Below are 20,876 nucleotides of genomic sequence, written 5' to 3' on the forward strand. Positions count from 1 at the left end.
AGAAAGAAGGAAGAGAGAAAGGAAAAGAAAGGAAGGAGAGAAAGAAAAAAGAAAGGAAGACAGAAAGAGAGAAAGGAAGGAAAGGAGGGAGGGAGGGAGGGAGGGAGGGAGAGTAGGTGAATCTGGATACACTAGAGAAGGCAGTTCTTCAAACCCAGGAGAGGTGAGTGTTTCATCAAATGTCACAGCAGCAAAGCAAGATGTCAAGGAACAAGAAAAAGCATGGGGAGGGGACAGGTGGTGGCACACTGGTTGAGCGCACCTGTTACAATGCACAAAGACCCAGGTTTGATCCCCCAGTCCCCTATCTCCCCTTTCCTTTTGATTTCTGGCTGTCTCTATTTAACAAATATAGTAAAAAAAACAAAAAGCGACAATCATACCTCCTTCAGGGCACTGTGTGTGTGGGGCCTGTAATGCACCTGCCATTCTCTGGGGACTCGACCAGCCCCAAGGACACATTGGAAGACAGATATGCAAAGCTGGAGACAAAATGTGCAAGTATTCCAGAGGTGAGTGTGAAGAGAGAACAAGAAAGAAAGGAGGAAAGAATTTAAGAGAAAGAGAGAGCAAGAGACCCTTCTTCACACAGAGTGGGGACCTGGGGGAGGCAGAATGGGGAGTGGGGCAGTGCTGAAGTGATGGGCTGGTGTGCTCTGTGGAGTCCCAGGGCTTGGCCGTCAGGCTTTCAGGAGCCCTAATCTGCTTATGTCTCAGTCCAGGTCTCACATGTGGAAGGAAAACAGATGAGAAAGAGAGAGAGAGAGAGGATGTGTATGTTTGGAGGGGTAGGATGTAGGTCTGCTGTCCTGTGTATCTGTGTGGTAAGTTTTCTTTTTCTTTTTCTAATCTTTTTATTATTGAATAAAGAGAGAAATTGAGAGAAGGGGGAGATAGGGAAAGAGACAAGAGAGACATCTGCCTTGTCACTCATAAAACTCTGTCCCCCCTCCTCTCCCCCCCCCACAAGTGGGGACCAGGAACTTGAACCCAGGTCTTTGCACACCTTGATGTGTGCACTTAACCAGGTGCACCACTGCCTGGCCCCCCCGCTTTTTTTTTATATGAAGCCACGTGAGGAAGTTCTCCCTTCCCTGGAGTCACACCTATGCACAAGTCAAGAGCAAGGGGGCAGGGCGTCTCCAGAAGTGGCACTGAGACTGTGCTAACAGCCCCGAGGCTCTGGCCTGGCAGCCTTGCTTTCTTTCTAGGAGCTGGAGGACACTGGAAGTGTACAGGGTGTCTTATCACCAGTCCACAGATAAAAGTTCGCCTGCCGTTCCTGGGCCCCTCAAAAGGCCTTTCCTGGAGGGGCCGCACTGGTGGACGACGGGGAGGGGGGCGGTGGAGGGAGCAGGCGGAGGCTGGGGAGGGTTGGAGCAGAAGGGGCTGAGAGGCAGAAGCTCCGGTGGGAGGTTCTTTTCCGCTGGGGTCTGGGGGCACAATGTGTACCCCACCCACCATTCCCAAGGTCTCCCACCTGGTTTCTCGCCGGGCCTGGCCCTGCCTGGTTCCCTGAGTCAGAGGTCAGGCACAGCCAGGGTGGGTTTCCTGACACTTCAGGGCCCCCAAACAAGGGCCCCCCGACAGCTGAAGGGATCTGCCTGCTCTTCCCGAGGCTCCTAGGAACAAGGAGAGAGGAAAAGCAGACAGGGGCCAGGTTTTGCGTTGTCTGCAAAAGAACAATTTGCCCCTGCCTCCGGTGACTCCGAATGTATAGCCCTAAGTACTGGCTATGCCAGCTTTGGCCCGGCTGGGCTGTGGGTTTGGACGTAGGCTCACACACGTAGGCTCGGTCAGGTTTTTGTTTTAGTTTCATTTGTTTAGGGAATGAGGTGTCTCACGAAGGCTATGAGATGGGCCCGGCGACACGCAAGACGTTAGTTTCTGTGTGTGTCGGGAGATAGACGGCCAGTGTGCAGCCTCTGACTTGAACCTGGTCGTTGCATTCCCAGTTGATCAGCCTCGAAAGCCCTCTAGCTCTAGGGAGTCGGGCTGTAGCGCAGGGGGTTAAGCGCAGGTGGCGCAAAGCACAAAGACTGGCATAAGGATCCCGGTTCGAACCCCGGCTCCCCACCTGCAGGGGAGTTGCTTCACAGGCGGTGAAGCAGGTCTGCAGGTGTCTATCTTTCTCTTCTCCTGTCTTCCCCTCCTCTCTCCATTTCTCTCTGTCCTGTCCAACAACAACAACAATAATAACTACAGCAATAAAACAACAAGGGCAACAAAAAGGAATAAATAAAATAAATATAAAAAAAGCCCTCTGAGCTCTTGTTCTTGAGATATTTATTCCCTTTTGTTGCCCTTGTTATTTTTATTGTCGTAGTTATTCTTGTCATCGTCGTTGGATAGGACAGAGAGAAATGGAGAGAGGAGGGAAGGCAGAGAGAGGGGAGAGAAAGACAGACACCTGCAGACCTGCTTCACCACTTGTGAAGCGAACCTCATGCAGGTGGGGAGCCGGGGGCTTGAACACAGGTCCTTGTGCTTTGTGCCACCTGCGCTTAACCCGCTGCGCTACCGCCCGACAACCCTGAGCTCTTGTTCTCAATGTCCAGCAGATGCTGACAACTCTCTCCATGCACACACTTCTCCTCGGCTGTGAGCCTCCCTGGAACCTAGTTCTGTTCTTGAAAATATGCTAGTGTGGGTCTACCATTTTAATTTTTTTCTTTTTCTTTTTTATTATTGGAGAGACAGAAATTGAGAGGGGATGGGAGACAGAGAGGGAGAGAGACACTGGCAGCCCTGCTTCACCACTCATGAAGCTTTCCCCTTGCGGGTGGGGAACAGGGGCTTGAACCCAGGTCCCTGTGCGTTGTATTGTGAGTGCTTTACCAGGTGCGTCACCGCCTGGCCTCTATTTTAACTTTCTGGCAGCTTTTTTTTTTTTTTTTTTTTTATCCTTCCCTCAGGTCCTATATTGAAAGCAGACAACTGTGGTCCTTTCCTGTCTGGTGCCAAAGAAAGCTTAGCCCTATCACACCGGATCAGGGCTAAGGAAAGTCTACTTCATTTGTGCAAATCAGAGGCTGGAGTACTTAAATCCATCCTCTTCTCCCCGGACGGCTGCTCGATATCTGTGGAGGTGGGTGGGGGAGTGAGGGCTGGGGGCAGGCAGGAAGCCTGGTCGCTCAGTCTGTGACTTCCCCAGACCTGCTCTTGAGATGGAGGGTGAAAGACAGTTTACTCACCCCCATTCTTCCCACCAGAGAAATTAATTCCTCACTAAGAATTTCAATCCTTCGATGTTCAATTTCAGTCTATCTTAACTTCTGAGTTATCACCAATCACTACACCTCACCTGATTAAAAAAGACTTATTTTACATGAGATAGAGAGGAGAGAGAGAGAGATTGAGCTAGAGGAGTGCCCCGGCCAGCAGGGCGGTGAGCAGGGGCTAGGAACCCAATGAGACCTGAAATGATAGGGACACGAGACACGAAGAACGACAGCAAGTCAAGTTTCTGATCAAGCTGTAAATTTTATTGTGAGCACAGGCATTATAAGGCTTTGGGGAAGGAGGGGGGAAGTGCTGGAGGAGGAGGAGGGGGAGCAATCTTCAAAGGGGGAATGTTCCTTGCAACATACAATGGATGAAATCATGTTTGCTACCACAACTATGTGCTGTGTCACTGTTTCTGATAAATGGTCTACCTGAGGGGAAAATAGCCTGCCCAGGGGGAAATGAAACTTGTCTCGAGGGCTTCCATTGTTTCAAAGCTTATCATCTATCAAGCAGAGAAATGGCTCCTGGCAGAGGAGACCCCACTCCTACATGGAGCCCCAGGGATCAAACTGGGAGTCTGAAGCTTGCCAGTTCTGCATTCTATCAACTGAGTCCTGCCCAGCCAAGCTGCTCTCTGTTCCTTTCTGATGGGCCAAAACCAACACTAATTGGTTTTTTCTTTAGCCAGGTATTTGCTTGACAAAACATTTTATGAGAGGCTGAGAGATATGAACAGCTCAGTGGATAGAGTGCACATGTTAGCACAAGGCGAGGACATGGCTTCTAGACCTCATGGGAGCACTATTCAGAGGGGAAGCTTCAGTACTGTAGAATGGTGCTGTACTGCCAACTGGTCTCCCTGTATCTCTCTTCTTCTTCGTCTTTCACCGCCCATGTGGAAAGCAGCAGGAGGAAAGGAGTCATGCTCAAGCAGTGGGATCATATAGGCATGAATTCCTGGATGCAGAAGGAGAAAGAAACGCTCCTTGTGGGTATAATTTTCTCAGTTTATGAACTTCACGTTTGGAGTCAGCAAACTAGCTCAGCTGACAGTGCACCTGTGCTCAGCCCAGGTTGGAGCCTGGTCTCCACTGCGTGGAGGCAACTTGCGGCCTGTGGTGTCTGTCACCATCTCCTGCTTTCTATCTGCAGAAGTCAACCCAGAGTGGCTAGATCCTGGAGATGGACACAAACATAAACCAAACTACAACACTTCAAACTCACATCGGTAACATGGATTGGTTGTGACTTTCAACATATCTACAAAAGCTTGGGATTAATTGTAAGTGCAGGGATCCAAATAGTGGATCTGAGGCAAAAATAAAAGAATCAAGCCCAAGGGTGAGATTTCTTTTATATATACGTATCCTTTAAAAAAATGCCTAATTATATTTTTATTTATTGGCTAGAGACAGAAATTGAGAAGGGAAAGGGAGAGAGGAGAGAGAGGAGAGAGAGAGAGAGAGAGACTCCTGCAGCCTTGCTTCACCAGTCATGAAGCTTTTCCCCTGCGCCTTGTTGCTGGGGCTTGAACCTGGATCCTTGCACACTGTAATGTGTGCCCTTTAACCAGGTGAGCCACCACCTGGCCCTGCTAACAGCTAGATTTCCATGCTGTGTTTTCAACTTTTCTACATTCTCTGATATTACAATTCCCTTCTTATGATCTCAGAAATAATGCCGCCTGACCTACCTTCGTAACTCTGCATGCCTCTGTGGAGGAAGGATTTAGGATTATTTTTTCCTTAGATGTGCTGGTGGTTTGAGTCGATGCTAAGATTGCTGACTGTCTACTGTTAAGCCTGGGGCCCACAAGACTGTTGCCTTGTCCTCTTCAGGGCTGGCAAGATCTCTCACGGGGGGAGAGGGCTGGCTTTGCCATGTGCGCACCGGGGTTTAAACCCTGCCTCCACTGCACCGGCGTTGCTAAAATACTCAGAAACTGGGGCCGGGTGTGGCACACCTGGTTGAGTGCACGTTACAGGGCACAAGGACCTGGGTTTGAGCCCCCTGTTCCCTCCCTGCAGGGGGAAAGCTTTCCGAGTAGTGAAGCAGGGCTGCAAGTGTCTGTCTCTCTCCCTATCACCCCCTTCCCTCTAGATTTCTGGCTGTCTCTATCCAATACATAATAATAACAAAGAGTTAAAATACTCAGAAATTCATTGCTGATACATGTACTTGCAGGACTACTGTTCTTAGGATGCACATTTCTGTAGCTGGAAATGTTATAAAACACCTATGTCCAGGGAGTGGGGCGGTAGCACAGCGGGTTAAGTGCACGTGGCCCAAAGCGCAAGAACCGGAGTAAGAGGCCCCAGCTCCCCACCTGCAGGTCTGCAGGTGTCTTTCTCTCCCCCTCTCTTTCCTCCCCTCCCCTCTCCATTTCTCTCTGTCCTATCCAACAACGACATCAATAACAATAATAACTACAACAATAAAGCAACAAGGGCAACAAAAGGGAATAAATAAATATTTAAATTAAAGTACATTAAAAAATGTGTAAATTAAAAGTACATCCGAAAGAAATTTTAATATTTAAATATTTAAAGTACATTTAAAAATTAAAATTCCACTAATTAAAGTACATTAAAAAATTTTTTTAAATTAAAGTACATGTAAAAATATTTAAATGCAAAGTACATCCCATAGAAAGAAAAGGCTGTTCGTGTTTGGTTTTCCCTCTGTGCTGCTTAAGTGTTGAATCGAATTCAGTTTGTGTGATGGTTACTTAAGCCTTGAGTGGGTGCTGTTGCTCCTGGCGAAGGCCTGGCCTGCCGGGGTGGGTGCGGGGTGGGTGCCGCTGGGTGCGGGGTGGGTTCGGGGTGGGTGCCGGTGGGTGCGGGATGGGTGCCGCTGGGGGCGGGTTGGGTGCGGGGTAGGTGCGGAGTGGGTGCCGGTGGGTGCGGGTTGGGTGCGGGGTAGGTGCGGGGTGGGTGCGGGGTGGGTGCTGGCCGGAGCCCGCAGCCCGCTCACTCAGTCCACCTGCAGGCACCTGGCCCCGCAGCAGCGAGGGGCGGCACTGCGCCTGCGCACCCCAGGCACCTGTGGGTGGGGTCTGAGGACCCTGGGGAGGCAGGGCTGAAGGTGAAAGGTCAGAGGTCGCAGCCGGCCTCCGGGAGCCAGGGAGACCCCAGCACCTGCGGCCACAGGTGCCCTTCCCCAGCCCCAGCCTCCCACACTGCAGGTCGGAGTCTTGAACCCTGAAACCTGGGCGGGACCCCCCTCCCCCTCTCCCCCTCTCCCCTCCCCCTACTGATAGGGCAGAGAAATCTGGGTGGGGGAGGGAGAGAGAGGGAGAGAGAGGGAGAGAGAGGGAGAGGGAGAAAGGGAAAGAGGGGGAGGGAGAGAGGGGGTGGGGGAGAGGGGGAGGGGAGAAGGAGAGGGAGAGAGAGAGGGAGAGGGAAAGAGGGAGATAGGGGAGAAAGAGGGAAATGGGGAGAGGGAGAGAGAAGGGGAGAGGGAGAGGGGGGAGGGGGAGGGAGAGAGGGGAGAGAGAAGGGGGAAAGGGAGGGAGAGGAAGGGGGTGGGGAGAGACAGACAGACAGCTGCAGATTGACGTCACTGCTGGTGAAGCGTCCCCTCTGCGGGCATCACCCCCAGCCGCACCCTCCCATGGGTGCCCTCTGTCTCCTGCACCTCACTGTTCTTCTGACCTCATCCCTCTGCTTCTGGTTTTTTTTTTTTTTTAATGACATTAAAAAAAATTATTGATGGGAGTCAGCGGTTAAGCACAGCAGGTTAAGCACAGGTGGCGCAAAGCACAAGGACCAGTGTCAGGATCCCGGTTCGAGCCCCCGGCTCCCCACCTGCAGGGGAGTCGCTTCCCAGGTGGTGAAGCAGGTCTGCAGGTGTCTGTCTTTCTCTCCCCCTCTCTGTCTTCCCCTCCTCTCTCCACTTCTCTCTGTCCTAGCCAACAACGATGACATCAATAACAACAGCAGTAACTACAAGGCTACAACAAGGGCAACAAAAGGGGGAAAAATGGGGCCTGGGCAGGTGTGAGAGGAGATGGGTGATCAGCCTTCCACTGCTCAAATGGGGGAGGGGTGCTTGAATCGTCATCTGTGGCATGAGCGGGGTGCTCACTGTGCTAATGTCAGTTTTATGCCTCACCAGTGTCCTGAGTGGTTTCGACTTGGAGACATCTGTAGAGGGTTAGCGATAGAGGGTGAGCGACAATGGGCCTTGCTAGCGTAGCATTTCGCGTGTGAGGGGTCCCTGCTTTGTGAGGAACAGATGAGTGCTCTCACTTTGTCAAAAACAGTCACGTGTTTCATGTAATTTGTGTCATGAATACCATTTTTATCACCATGTTTCATGTATAGAGCAAAATAATATGTCGGATATCAGCTTATGACCAGGATACAGGACTCTGTAGACTAAAATACACCATTTGAAAGAACTACTTCTCAATGATTTTTATTATCTTTTATTTATTGGATAGAGACAGCCAGAAGTCAAGAGGGAAGGGGGAGGTAGGGGGAGAGAGACAGACACCTGCAACCCTGCTTCCCTGCTCACAAAGCTTTCCCCCCTGGAGGTGGCGACCAGAGGCTTGAACCTGGGTCCTTGTGCATTGTAATGTGTGCGCTTAACCAGGAGCACTACTACCTGGCCCCCAACAGTTATTTTTCCTTATTTCCTTTTAATTTTTTTTTTTAATTTATTAGTAGCAGTTGTGGAAGAGAGAGAGAACCAGAGCATCACTCTGGCATATGTGATGGCAGGTATTAAACTCAGGATCTCATGCTTGAGTCCAAGGCTTTATCCAGAGCCCCTAATTCCTAGTTTTTCACCCAACCCATTCATTCTTACAGGAAGGTACTGATAAAGGTTCCATGCTTATGCTTCTTACTTAGTGATTAGCCAGCTTTTCACAGTCACAGTGTCACAGCATTTGCTCAGGGAATTCAGCGATCGAGAAATAACTAAATACGCAGGCATAGCTGCACACAGAGTGGAAGTACTTCATTAGCAGATGCCGGTGAGAAATTTCACAGATGTTACGAGAAGTGTCCATTCACCTGTCTTGCTGCTGTAACTCACGTCTACACAGTTCCGCAGATCCCAGTGGACATTCCCCCCCCCCCCCCGTTCGATTTCTCAGGTGGAGACAGAGACCACCAGCCGCTCTGCTTGTGTATTCATAGTCACGCAGCTACTATTGGGTGGTGGGTATGATACTTCCGTTTCCTGGGTTTGAACGCAGGTCCTTCCATCTGACAGAGTGTGTATGCTCTGCCGGATGAGCCATCTCCTAGCCCAGAAGAGCTACTTTAACAACCGGATTCTTGTTAAGTCTTTTGTGTCCTCTGGAATGAACTTTAAATTGGATCTCCACACCGCGCTAGATAACTCTGGATGATTGCAGTGGTAGGGGTGGTATGGTTACATCCAGAAGGAATTTATTCTCTTTTTATTTACTTACTTATCATTGGATAGAAATAGAGAAATTGAGAGGGGAGGCGAGGATAGAGATGGAGAGAGACACCCGCAGCCCTGCTTCACCACTTGTAAAGCTTCCCCCCTGCGGGTGGGAACCAGGGGCTTGAACCTGGATCCTTGTACACTATAATGTGAGCGCTTGCTTTACCTGCTGTGCTCCCACCTGGCCCTGGAAGTATTTCTTCTCCAAAAATATTTTCTTTCCCCCAGTTTATACCCTTTAAAATGTCAACCTTGGGGTGTGTCTGGATCCCAGTCACTCTCCTCTATGTAATTTGTTTTCAGAAGCTGAGAATTAAGGCATAGGGTCTGACACTTGAAAGGACACTTTTTGGGACATAGTGTGGAGAACTCCTTCTGAATGTTCTCTGATGGCCTGTTGCCATGGTGATATGATACACTCTATGGCTTTCAAATTCCAAGTGCTGAGCTGAGCTGAACAACTCTTAGATAGTGACAACCTCTCAAGACAGGTGAGAGGTTGTCACTATCTAAGACCAGTTCCCACAAAGGCCTTCTAAATGCTGGCACAACTGATGGGCTAGTTAACATGGGCAGCAAAATGTTTCTCTACCAAGCTATTTTGATTAACTTTTTCCTCTGTTTAGGAGAATGAATTACATCCTGTTACATCCTACACCCTTCACGTCAAGACAACTATTCATTGGGTGAATGTATGGCAGTATCTTTTAGTGTATCTCTTTCATGTGTTAATTTATTGATCATGTAAACAGGATATATATATATATATACATATATATATATATAAAATTTGATGCTCTGATTTAGTGTTATATTCAGATGTTTTTATAACATAGGCAGACAGATGACTGATGTTACTTACAGAATTTTTATTTTTATTTTTTGCCTCCGGGGTTATTGCTGGAGCTTAGCACCTGTGCCTCGAATCCACTGCTCCTGGAGGCCATTTTTCTCATTTTTGTTGCCCTGGTTGTAATTATGGTTGTTGTCAGATAGGATAGAGAGAAATTGAGAAAGGAGGGGAAGATAGAGAAGGGGGGAGAAAGCTAGACACCTGCAGACCTGCTTCACTGCCTGTGAAGTGACCCCCCTTGCAGGTGGGGAACCGGGGGCTTGAGCCATGATCCTTGAGCTGGTCCTTGTGCTTTGTGCCATGTGTGCTTAACCCGCTGCGCTACCACCGGGGCCCCGCTACAGTTTAAATATTCTACATGTCAAGCCCCCAGCGGGACATCCCCTCAGCTTTATCACCTCACATTCTGTTCCTGGACTATCACTTGTTTGCACATGATGTTTTGCGTATATTAACAACGTGTTGGGTTGTAAGAGCCCACTTGCATTACTAATAGTGGCTTAGGGAGGTGGGACCTCTCAGGACTCTAGCTGCACAGTACTAGTGTGTGGGTGCTTCTAAGCTCCCAGCCCCCGTCACAACCACAGTTCTTACACGGTTCAAGACAGTCTGGCTGCTTTTCCCTTGGCAACTTCCTTAGCTTTAATTACCCGTGTGATTAAATTACCCTGCGAGCCGGCCGGCCGCATTGCCTTCTCTTGTCTTTAGTATTATTGCATGCAGCACTGTTACCTCCGGTTCCTTCCATGTGGTCCCCAGAGGACAGGGTGCCTGCCATCTTTCACTTGGTTTTCTTTTTCTCCTTAATGAATTCACAGTGTTTTTCAAAAGAACAAGATTTTAGGGATATATTTAGATTTTTTTTTTTTTTTTTGCGAGTTCGCTTATCTTCGTCATCTCTATTGTGCGTGAAGCCATTCGGTACTTTTCACCTCTGGGCTTCCAGCAGCCTCACCACCTCTGTTTCCGTCCATTTTGTTCCAGATGGTCCAATTTCAGTTCTTTGATTGCTGATTGATAATTCTGCTGACTTTCCACGACGTCTCTACCTAGTCATCCGTCACTGCACCTCTCGATATTTTGCCTCCGTATTTTTGCCACTGTAAGTAGTGCAGCTGTGAACATAGGAACCCATATGTGCTTCCAGATGAGTGCCTTGGTGTCCTTTGGATCTGTGACTGGGAGGGGGATTTCTGTCCCACGAGGTCTTTTGCTTTCTGTTTAAGGGCTCTCTCGACCGTTTCCTGTGGAGGCCACACCAGCTTGTGTTCCCACAGTAGTTCACCAGATCCTTTTCCTCCTTATCCTCGCCAGCGTTGTTGGTTCCTGTCTGGTTGATACTGGTTATTCTTGCAGGTATGAGGGTGCTTACATTTTTTTTTTCAAAACTTGTCTGTTCAACTGGATGTGCTGCCGACTGGCCCCCAAACATATGAGGTGTTTAAACAAAAGACTAAAGAGTTTGGCAACAATATAGAATGATTTAAGTAAAAATCTAGGCAACAGGGAGTCAGGCAGTAGCGCAATGAGTTAAGTGCAGGTGGTGCAAAGCTCAGGGACCGGAGTAAGGATCCCGGGTTCGAGCCCCCGGCTCCCCACTTGCAGGGGAGTTGCTTCATAGGCGGTGAAGCAGGTCTGCAGGTGTCTTTATCTTCCCCTCCTCTCTCCATTTCTCTCTGTTCTATCCAACAACAGTGACATCAACAACAGTAACTACAGCAATAAAACAAGGCCAACAAAAAGGGAATAAATAGATATTTTTTAAAAATAGACAACATACCAGCTCATGTTCAGCCTGGCCGGCCCTGCTGGACCCGTCAGCTTTAGGACAGGAAGAGAGAGAAGAGAACATGCTGACTGGAAAAGCCATTCTTTCTTGCTTTTTTTTTTTTTATTCTTATTCTTTTTCCTTTCCTCCCTGCTCTTTTTTAAAAATTGTGACTGATAGTCTTTTACCAGATTGTCAGATGGAAGGCTATGAGTGATAGTCTTTTACCAGATTGTCAGATGGAAGGCTATGAGTTCTGTGTCCTCACCCAGCTCTCCTGTGACCATCATAGTTCTCACAGTGTTAGAGACAGTTTGCTGTTTTTATTTTTTAAGTTCATACATTTCAGTTCTCTAGATTACACACATGGCTTTCACTCACTGTGGTTTTAACTTGCATTTCTCTGATGTTAAGTGGAATTATGTTTTTTCAGATATCTGTGGACTGTGTTCTTTAGAGAACTATTTATTCCTATCTTTTGCCTGTTTTGTTTTTGTTTTTTTACTGAGCTCTTTTTTGTTGTTGAGCTGTGTGATATATACATTACATGTCGGATATATGGTGCACAGGTATCTTCTCCCAATTACTAGGCTGCCTTTTTGCCCTTGTGGAAGTTTCCTCAAATGTATAGAAGCTTTTTTTTTTTTGTCCCAACACCACATTTTCTTTCATTTTTTTAAAAAAAGATTTTATTTATTCGTGAGAAAGACAGGAGGAGAGAGAAAGAACCAGACATCACTCTGGCACATGTGCTGCCGGGGTTTGAACTCGGGACCTCATGCTTGAGAGTCCAAAGCTTTACCACTGCGCCACCTCCTGGACCATACCACATTTTTTTTTTTATTATTGGTTATAAGACTTATGACAGATTTGGTTCGTAGAAATAATTTTGCAACAAAATTAATAACAGTGCAAACACCCAAAGCGAACATCTGTTTTACTGAGTAAATTGCGCTTTACAAGATCATTGTCATCATATGGGTGGGTGTAGTTTCACACCTCTCCCATAGCCTGCCGCCACCTGCCTCACCACAGTGAAAGGCGTGCTCTCTCTCACCCAGCTTGTGTCCTCGGGATGGCTGTGCACAGACCTGCAGAGTGCAGCACGACAGGCAGAGGTGGCAGGGAAAACATCAGACCTTTCACTTATGTTTCATTTCAAGAGTCCCATCAGCTAAAAGTTACTTCTTAGCTTTTAATTTCTCATTTTTTTCTTTGTGTGCTTTTTAATTCAGTGGTTATAGAATCCCACAGATAACAAGCCAGTACCGCATTTTACAGTTTTCTGTTGCTTTGATAAACAATTTGACATCTGGTCAGTTATTTCTTGAGCTATTTGTGGCCTCTTGTCGTCCCACCTGAGTTTTAGGATAGCTCGTTCAATTAAGGAATTGACTAGGCCATTGGGAGTTTTTGATAGGGACATTCTTTTTTTTTTTTTCTTCCTTTCTTTTTTTATTTCTTTATTGGGGAATTAATGTTTTACATTCGACAGTAAATACAGTAGTTTGTACATGCATAACATTTCCCAGTTTTCCATATAACAATACAACCACCACTAGGCCCTCTGTCATCCTTCATGGACCTGTATTTTCCCCACCCACCCATCCTAGAGTCTTTTACTTTGGTGTAATACACCAATTCCAGTTCACGTTCTACTTGTGTTTTCTCTTCTGAACTTGTTTTTCGACTTCTGCCTGAGAGTGAGATCATCCCATATTCATCCTTCTGTTTCTGACTTATTTCACTTAACATGAATTTTTCAAGGTCCATCCAAGATCGGCTGAAAACGGTGAAATCACCATTTTTAATAGCTGAGTAGTATTCCATTGTGTGTATATATATCTGTTGTTGGACACCTGGGTTGTCCACTCATCTGTTGTTGGACACCTGGGTTGCTTCCAGGTTTTGGCTATTACAAATTGTGCTGCCAAGAACATATGTGTACACAGATCTTTTTGGATAGATGTGTTGAATTCCTTAGGATCTATCCCCAGGAGAGGAATTGCAGGATCATAGGGTAGGTCCATTTCTAGCCTTGTGAGAGTTTTCCAGACTGTTCTCCACAGAGGTCGGACCAATTGACATTCCCACCAGCAGTGCAGGAGGGTTCCTTTGATAGGGATATTCTTGAGTTTGTAGATTGCTTTAGTTAGGAGAGACAGTTCAGCATTATTTCCCTTTAGTACATGAATATCGGACATTCTCCTTGCATCACCCAGTGTTGCGTTTTGCCGTGCACAATGAGCTCACTTTCTGTAAGAGTTTGGCTGGTTGCAGATTTTTGTTTTGCTTTTTTCCCCTGTGTATTTAGCGCAGCTTCTGGCGGTGAGCAGCAGGTGGCGCTGTGTCCATGAATTGTGCGGGGAGGGGAGGGGTGTTGAACTGGCCCAGAGTCGTAGGCCCTGCTGATCCCTTGGTTGTGGACAAGCTCCAACTGGGAGACTCCTGCATTCTGCATCCTGCCTTTTCCACATTGCCCTGCAAGCAGACTCATTGAACTGCTCGGCTGGGCAGAGTCAGGGTCCCCAGGCTAAGACTCTCCCCAGGCTAGGACTGTACCTTTCTGTCTCTGCTGCCTGTCCGGCTGGCTTTTCTCCTTGCCTTGCAAGTAGACCCTGTGGGTGGCTTAGTACTTAGGATCCCCTGGCGAGATCTCTGGGGGGCCACATCTTAAATGACCACCATCTGTCCTCTTTCCCTGACCTGCTGTGAAGCCTGTCAAGGTGACACGGGTGACTGGCGTGCATGGGCGTGGTACCTTCTCCCCAAAGCCTCTCTTTCTCCCTTCGTCCTCCCACTGGCCCCCATGTGTTGTCCCACTTTCGTTCAGGGACTTTCATTTCTTCCAGAAACTCCAGTGAGGTCCATTAGATCTTGCTGTAATGTTGGCTGCTGTTAGGGGAACTCAGCCTTGCAGGGGGCTAGGTGCTACCCCCCCCCCCCCCGCTCCACCTTTAGACACTTTGATTTTGCAAAATGAAAAGCAGCCCCATTAACTCTCTAATGAGGTGTGCGTGTCGGGTCTAGGGTTTAGTCAGTCTGGGGGCTTTGCGATGGCCCTGCAGACTCCATGAGCCTTTGTGTCCACCCTTGTCGGAGGAATGCTGTCTCTACAAGACACCTTACTTCTGCCTTTTTCATCCCTCCTCTTGCAAACTTAGGGGGCTGCTGGGACAACTAAGTCTCTTCCCATTAACCAGAGTCATGGAAGATTCCAGACAGGCACTTGATGTCATTGGTTGCCTTTTCTTGGAAAGAAGCTGACAGAGTAATTCCTGAAAGATACCCCCCCTTCCATTCTGTGACCTCCTGGAGCCCCTTCTAAGGATGTGGGTGACCAGTTATCCAGTGTTAGGACCGTGAAGCAAAGTCATATGCTCAGAACATAAGGCCAGATATCTTAGATATCCAAAGCAGTGATGGAGTTAATATTTCAGTTGAGTTCAAGTATGAAAAGATGACCACGCTCATAAGAAAGTATAGCTCTTAAGAGTGTTGAAGTCATCTGCTTCGCCTCCTCTTGGATGGAGCTTGAAGGAATCGTGTGAAGATGTGAGACTAGTTAGAAAGAGAAGGATCAATATGGGGCCATCTCACTTAAGTTGAAAAACAGAAGCAGAAAGGGGAAACACAAAGGAGAACTTAGGCTGGGTTTGGTGGGTTGCACCAAAGCAAAGGACTCTGGGGGTGTGGGGAAGGGATTTTCTTTCAGTCCTGGTGTCTGATGGTGGGGGGTGGACGCAGGCTCTGGGGGGTTGAGAGTGTTTTGCAGATAATCGAGAAATTTCACACATGTATCAACAACGGGTTTTGCTGTAAACCATATTCCCCAACTAGCAAAACAAAAGAAAACAAGGTTACAAAAAAAGTACACATTTTTTACCAAGGGTAGATTCTCACCAACTGATACTTGATTCAAAGGAGACTTCTTAGTTGGCGGTGTCGCTTTGTAAATAAACTGTGTCAAGGGGACTTGTTCCCAGCTGCCACTTTTTATTTTTATTATTTATTTATTTATTTTTGGCCTCCAGGGTTATCGCTGGGATCCGATGCCCGCATTATGAATGAATTCACTGCTTCTGGCAGCCTTTTCCCCTCATTTTTATTGGACAGGACAGAGACAAATTGAGAGGGGGAGGGGGAGACAGAGAAGGAGAGAGAAAGCCACCTGCAGACCTGCTTCACCGCTTGTGAGGTGAACCCCTACAGGTGGGGACCGGGGGGCTCGAACCTGGATGCTTGCACAGGTCCTTGTGCTTAGTACTCTGTGCACTTAACCCAGTGCGCCACTGCCCACCCTTTTCAGATTTTTGTGGTTGCCATTCAGAAGACACGAGAGGCTCATATGTTTTCTGTATGTGTCCTCCACGTTTGCTTTGGGGCGGGGGGGGGGGAACCTTTGACATTCACGGCGCTTTTACAGCCTCATTTGATGAAATCCTTAAGAAGGCCTTGTGTGGACAGGACAGATGCCCTGTGGTCTGAGGCCCATGGTGCTCTCTCTGTATGTGCCGCTGTCTTCATAGATACAGGTGTGTAATCTGGAATCTCTTAGGACCTGAGAGTACAGTTCATGTGAGCCATTTGGGGTCTGCAGTCACCAGACATCTGATGGGGATGATGGCTGGGGCTGGAGAAAGATAGATGGAAGCCGAGGTGCTTGGCTCTGGGAGCAGCCATGTTCTTGTAGGTACTGTGGGTCTGTGCGCATGGGGACAGGTGTGCGTGCGTGCGTGCGTGTGTGCGTGTGTGTGTGTATGTGCGCACGCATGTGTGTTTTCTCTGCGTGCTTCTGTGCGTGGTTCCCCCAGGGAAACCCAGAGTGCTAGGTTATATGGGAAGGCTATGTTCTCCTTCACAGTGTCCAGCGAAATTCAATGATGGAACACTCTGGGTTTCACTACCTTTTGGGGAAGGTTATTAATGTTCAGTAATCTCTCTTTACTGATGTGTTCCCGTTCAGATGTCACTACGAATCCACTGCTCCTGCCAGCTACTTTTTCCGTTTCACTGGATAGGACAGAGAAATTAAGAGAGAAAAGGGAGGGGGAGAGAGGGAGGGAGAACGAGAGACACCTGCAGACCTGCTTCACCTCTGCAGGTGGGGAGCTGGGGGCTCTAGCCCGGAACCTTGTGCTCAGTACTATGTGCACTCAGCCAGGTGTGTTACCGCCTGGCCCCCAGGTGCACCTACTTCCTTCATGGCAGTTTTAATCGTTTGTGTCTTTGAAAACAACTGTTCATTTCAGTTATATAGCATAGAGTTGCACTGTGTGTTGATCTGTTATCTTTGTTTTTTTTTTATCTGCTAGAAACAGAAACAGAAGGGGGAGGCGAGAGAGAGAGAGAGAGAGAGCGATGCCCTCGGCACTGCTGTGCTACTTGTGAAGCCTTCCCTCTGTGGGTGAGGACCAGGAACTTGAACCTGCACCCTCACACACGGTAACAGGTGTGCCCGCTCTACCAGCTGAGCAACCCCTCAGCCCCTCGTTCTCTTTTCAGTGTCGGTGTCGCCCCTCCGGAGTCTCCCCCTCCGTCTTATATCCGTGAGTTGCACTGTATCGCTTGCCTTTCATGGTTGCCCTCACGTGTGGCTTATCAGACGGCTTACTCATAGTACTTCCTGGCTGGAGAAACCCAGCCCCAGGGGATACATCTACCCGTCATGTTCAAAGTAGAGAAAGTGAGGTGGGAGCCCACCACAGCCCACCCCCCCCATCTCTGTTGGTGGACCTGGAGTCTACAGTTGCCCCCCACATGTCATTGCTGTCCCATGGGCTTCCTGGTCACTTGGCCTAAGGCAGGTACTGGCGTGCTGTCAATGTGAAGGCACACACACGAGATCCATGTGCTTGGGACACCAGCATTTAAGAAGGATTCTAAAGGCCACCCAAGAAACACTAGGAAAATCTCCACACCAGGTTGCTTCTCAGCACCTGGCTCAAAACAGGAGTTGAGAGATATGTTAGTGACGATTGTAGCATCGTCATCATGATCCCAGGAAATACTCTAGTCCTGAGAGGACGCATCTGAAGAGCGCTGACAGACGGACACGAGTCCAAAGTACAACTTGGTTTTGAACCTGGTGGCATTGTCTTTTGTTCCAGTTCTTTTTCAGATCTGGGCACTCCACACACGCATGCTTTTGCCACTCTTGGGGCTGCTTTTAAATTCAGATAGAGACAGACAGAGAGGGAGGGAGGAAGGGACTGAGACCACAGCGCCGGACAGAGCCTTGGGCTGTGTGGCAAGGCATGTGACCTACCTGGTGAGTTATCTCTCTGGCCCTGCGACTCTCTGTAACTGGGAGAGAGCAAGTGGCCCCCTTGCTTCCCACTGGGAAGAACTGTCCCTCCCCTAGATGCTTCTGTGAGGATGGAGTGTGGGGGAGAGATCTCCACCAGGGAGGACGCAAGACTGTGAGTGGAGTCAGTGCCACACATTTCAGAGCGACACTTCTGTCGTGTTGTCTCCGTCGTGGCATCTCCCACAGTGGATCGTGTTTGATGGAGGTAATTGAGAGGCAAAGTAGAATAGTCTGGCTTCAGCTGAATCCCGTCCCTTCATTTTACACTGGACTCTGAAGAGAAGGTATGGCCCACGCTGGCCAAACGGAGTGACGGCATCCTTGGATTCACACAGAGGGCAGATGTGTTTGAAGAGGAAGGCAAAGAACCAAAATTAAATAAATATAGATAAAGGCGGTTGCACTTAGTTGGGCTTCAGAACAAGCCCCCCGGGGGAGGGGGAAGGAGGATTACAGCTCCACTGGCAAGCAAGCACTGTTTCAACAACAGTATGGGCTTAGTAGCCTGGGGCTTAGTTTCTCTCTCTTTGCTATAAGTTGCTTTCTTTCTTTTTTTGTTTGTTTTCAGTGTTGCTGGGGCCTCACACAGGGTGCATGTTTGCACTTGCTCCAGGTCAACTTTTTCAGACAGAGACAGAGACAGGGAGGGAGGGAGCCGCCCACAGCCCCTGACCCACAGTACACAGTACACAGTACTCCTGGCTGCTGTGCCAGGGATCCTGAGCTTCAGTCTTCTATATGGCAAGGCAGATGCCCTACCAGGTGAGCTATTTCTCGGACCCCCTAAATGCGGCCTCCAGGTAGGGGACAGAGACTTGGCTTCTCACTTCCCCGTGCTCCCTCCCTCTTTGCCTCGCTGCTTTCCGGGAAGGAGGGAGGGCGGGTGCCCAGTAAAGACTGCCTTTGTGCTGTTGGGGATGGCAGAGGCCAGGAGAGGAACCCAAGTCCTCGTGCATTGTGAAGGGCACACTCTACCAGGCGAGCTAACTCGCAGCAGCTCTGGTCATTTGCACTCAGCCAACACCCCTCCCCCCATAGTGTTCTCCTGCCTACTCCGCTGAGCTTTCTGAGCAAGTCCCAAGCCCATAACAAAGATAGATATGCTGACACCCCAGTGAACCCTATGGAGTCTGGCTCCACTAAACAGTGTCTGACCCAGTCCCGTGAGCAGCCTGACAGGAGTAAGCCTGGAGACTCACTGCTCTAATGCAGTCTCTCCAGTCCCTGCCCTTTGACGCCATCCCCGCAGCCTACTTTCCCTCTAAACTTTATATATTTCACGTCGTCTCCCTCTGCTTGTGCGGATAAGTTTCCTTCCCATTTCTTTCCCAGCAGTTCTCCTAGACACTATGTCATTGGTTCAGACATCTATGTCTCCCCAAGGCAGGCTTGTAGAGAACTGTAGGAACTGACTGTCGGAATGTGTAACCGTAATGAAGGCTTTCCCAGTGTAAGTGCTCCTAGCAAAGGTAATCATGGGAGTAGTCAGCATTGGTTTCGGTGCATGTGCCTCAGAGTTCCCCGCGCTTTGCTCGATTCCACATGTGCTTGGTGCAAACTCAAGTGGAGATTCCTGAATCAGAACATCTGTCTGACTGGATGAGTCCAGAGGTAGACCCAAACAGTATTCTCTCTGCAGGTAGCATGGGGCTTAAAGGAGAACGTGTGGGGTTATAAATGTACATCCAAGTTGCTGAAAGCCAGATATGAAACCTTTCCAGTGAGAAGTGGACTAGCTGGTAGCTGGCTAGCAGCTGGCCTTTCACCTTTTGGTCAGTGGTGTCAGTGCTGGAATTGGACACCTAACATTGAACCCATGTAGTAAAGTGGCAACCTAGTCTGCAGAATGACAGCATCTGGCAGAATATTTTAAAAGGGATTAATAAAAAAAAAAGAGAGAGAGAGAGAGAGAGAAAGAGACAGGATCCAAATTGAATGTGGGTCCCTCAGATCAAACCTCTTAGCAATAGTGATTTTTGTCGCTGTTTTAGAAGCAAGACTAGAGGTATAGATTCTAGCTTTGTAAGAAGGCTGGGGCTGAGAACGCCTTCAGTTCCGGTCAGTGTGGGTGCTCTGGAAAAGGAACATGCATCTGACATGTGCTCAGTAAGTTGGCCTGAAATGTAGGAACATGCATCTGACATGTGCTCAGTAAGTTGGCCTGAAATGTAGGAACATGCATCTGACATGTGTCAGTAAGTTGGCCTGAAATGTAGGAACATGCATCTGACATGTGCTCAGTAAGTTGGCCTGAAATGTAGGAACATGCATCTGACATGTGCTCAGTAAGTTGGCCTGAAATGTAGGAATGCCGCCTTAGGGGTGTCATGCCCCTTGGGAATTCTGGCCTGACGCTAAGTGTTGATTGACGGCACATCAGAACTCAAAGTGGAGTTTATCAGGCAAATGAATGTTGCCTCCCCGAGGCTTCCCTTCAGATTTTGACCTCAGCTTTTACCTGAGGTAAAGACCACCAACACCACCCCCCTCACCAAGGGCAGATACCCAATAGAGACTCTCTAGAACTTGCCAACCAACCAGAGTAAGGACAGAGAGAGACATCCAAGCAGATAGCAAGCAGTGTGTCTGCTATTTGTCACCTAGGAGATACTAAACTGATCGAATGCTGTGTGTGCCCAGCGGGGAGCTGTCTGGATTCTTGCTTTGTTTTAAAAGCAACTCCCTTTCTTCAGGGGTCCTTCTGTGCCAGTAGGACAGAAGAAGCCACACGGCTTCTTTTGTGGCCTGGACTGCCCGGCCTCTTGGCCTCAGGCGAACTCTTGTAAGTTTATAAACATGGTCTGGAGAGTTTCTCTACACAGACTCTACTTCCGTAAATGACTCCAACCGGAAATAGAAATTCATCGGTGAGCTCCAGTGTTCTCTTCCTGCCTTTTCAGGCACACTTTGGGGTAGGGCAGGGGTGGTGGTGGACTGCAGACCCCTTGTTTATGCAGACAGTGAGAGCAGCATTGCCATTTAGTGGGACTCACAGAATGAAAACTGATATACCGCCATCGTGACGGTTCTGGTCGAAGTCTGGCGGCCATCGCGTCTCATCTAGATGAAAGACGGAACAGCCTCAATTCATCCAAGTTGAGTGTGTAGTAAATGGGAAGTCCCAGTGGCCAGTGCTTCTAGACTGTTCTGTCGTGACACCCATACTAATACTTCTTGCTCTTCTTGGGACGCTCAAACAGACCAAATGGAGCTGGCCACAGCTAGACTGAAAGAAAGCACTCTTGAGAACGGCGATTATTATGATTCTTTCTGCAGGCCTGTTTTGGGTT

Source organism: Erinaceus europaeus, chromosome 6 (assembly GCF_950295315.1).
Source record: "Erinaceus europaeus chromosome 6, mEriEur2.1, whole genome shotgun sequence".
NCBI classification, from domain to species: Eukaryota; Metazoa; Chordata; class Mammalia; order Eulipotyphla; family Erinaceidae; genus Erinaceus; species Erinaceus europaeus.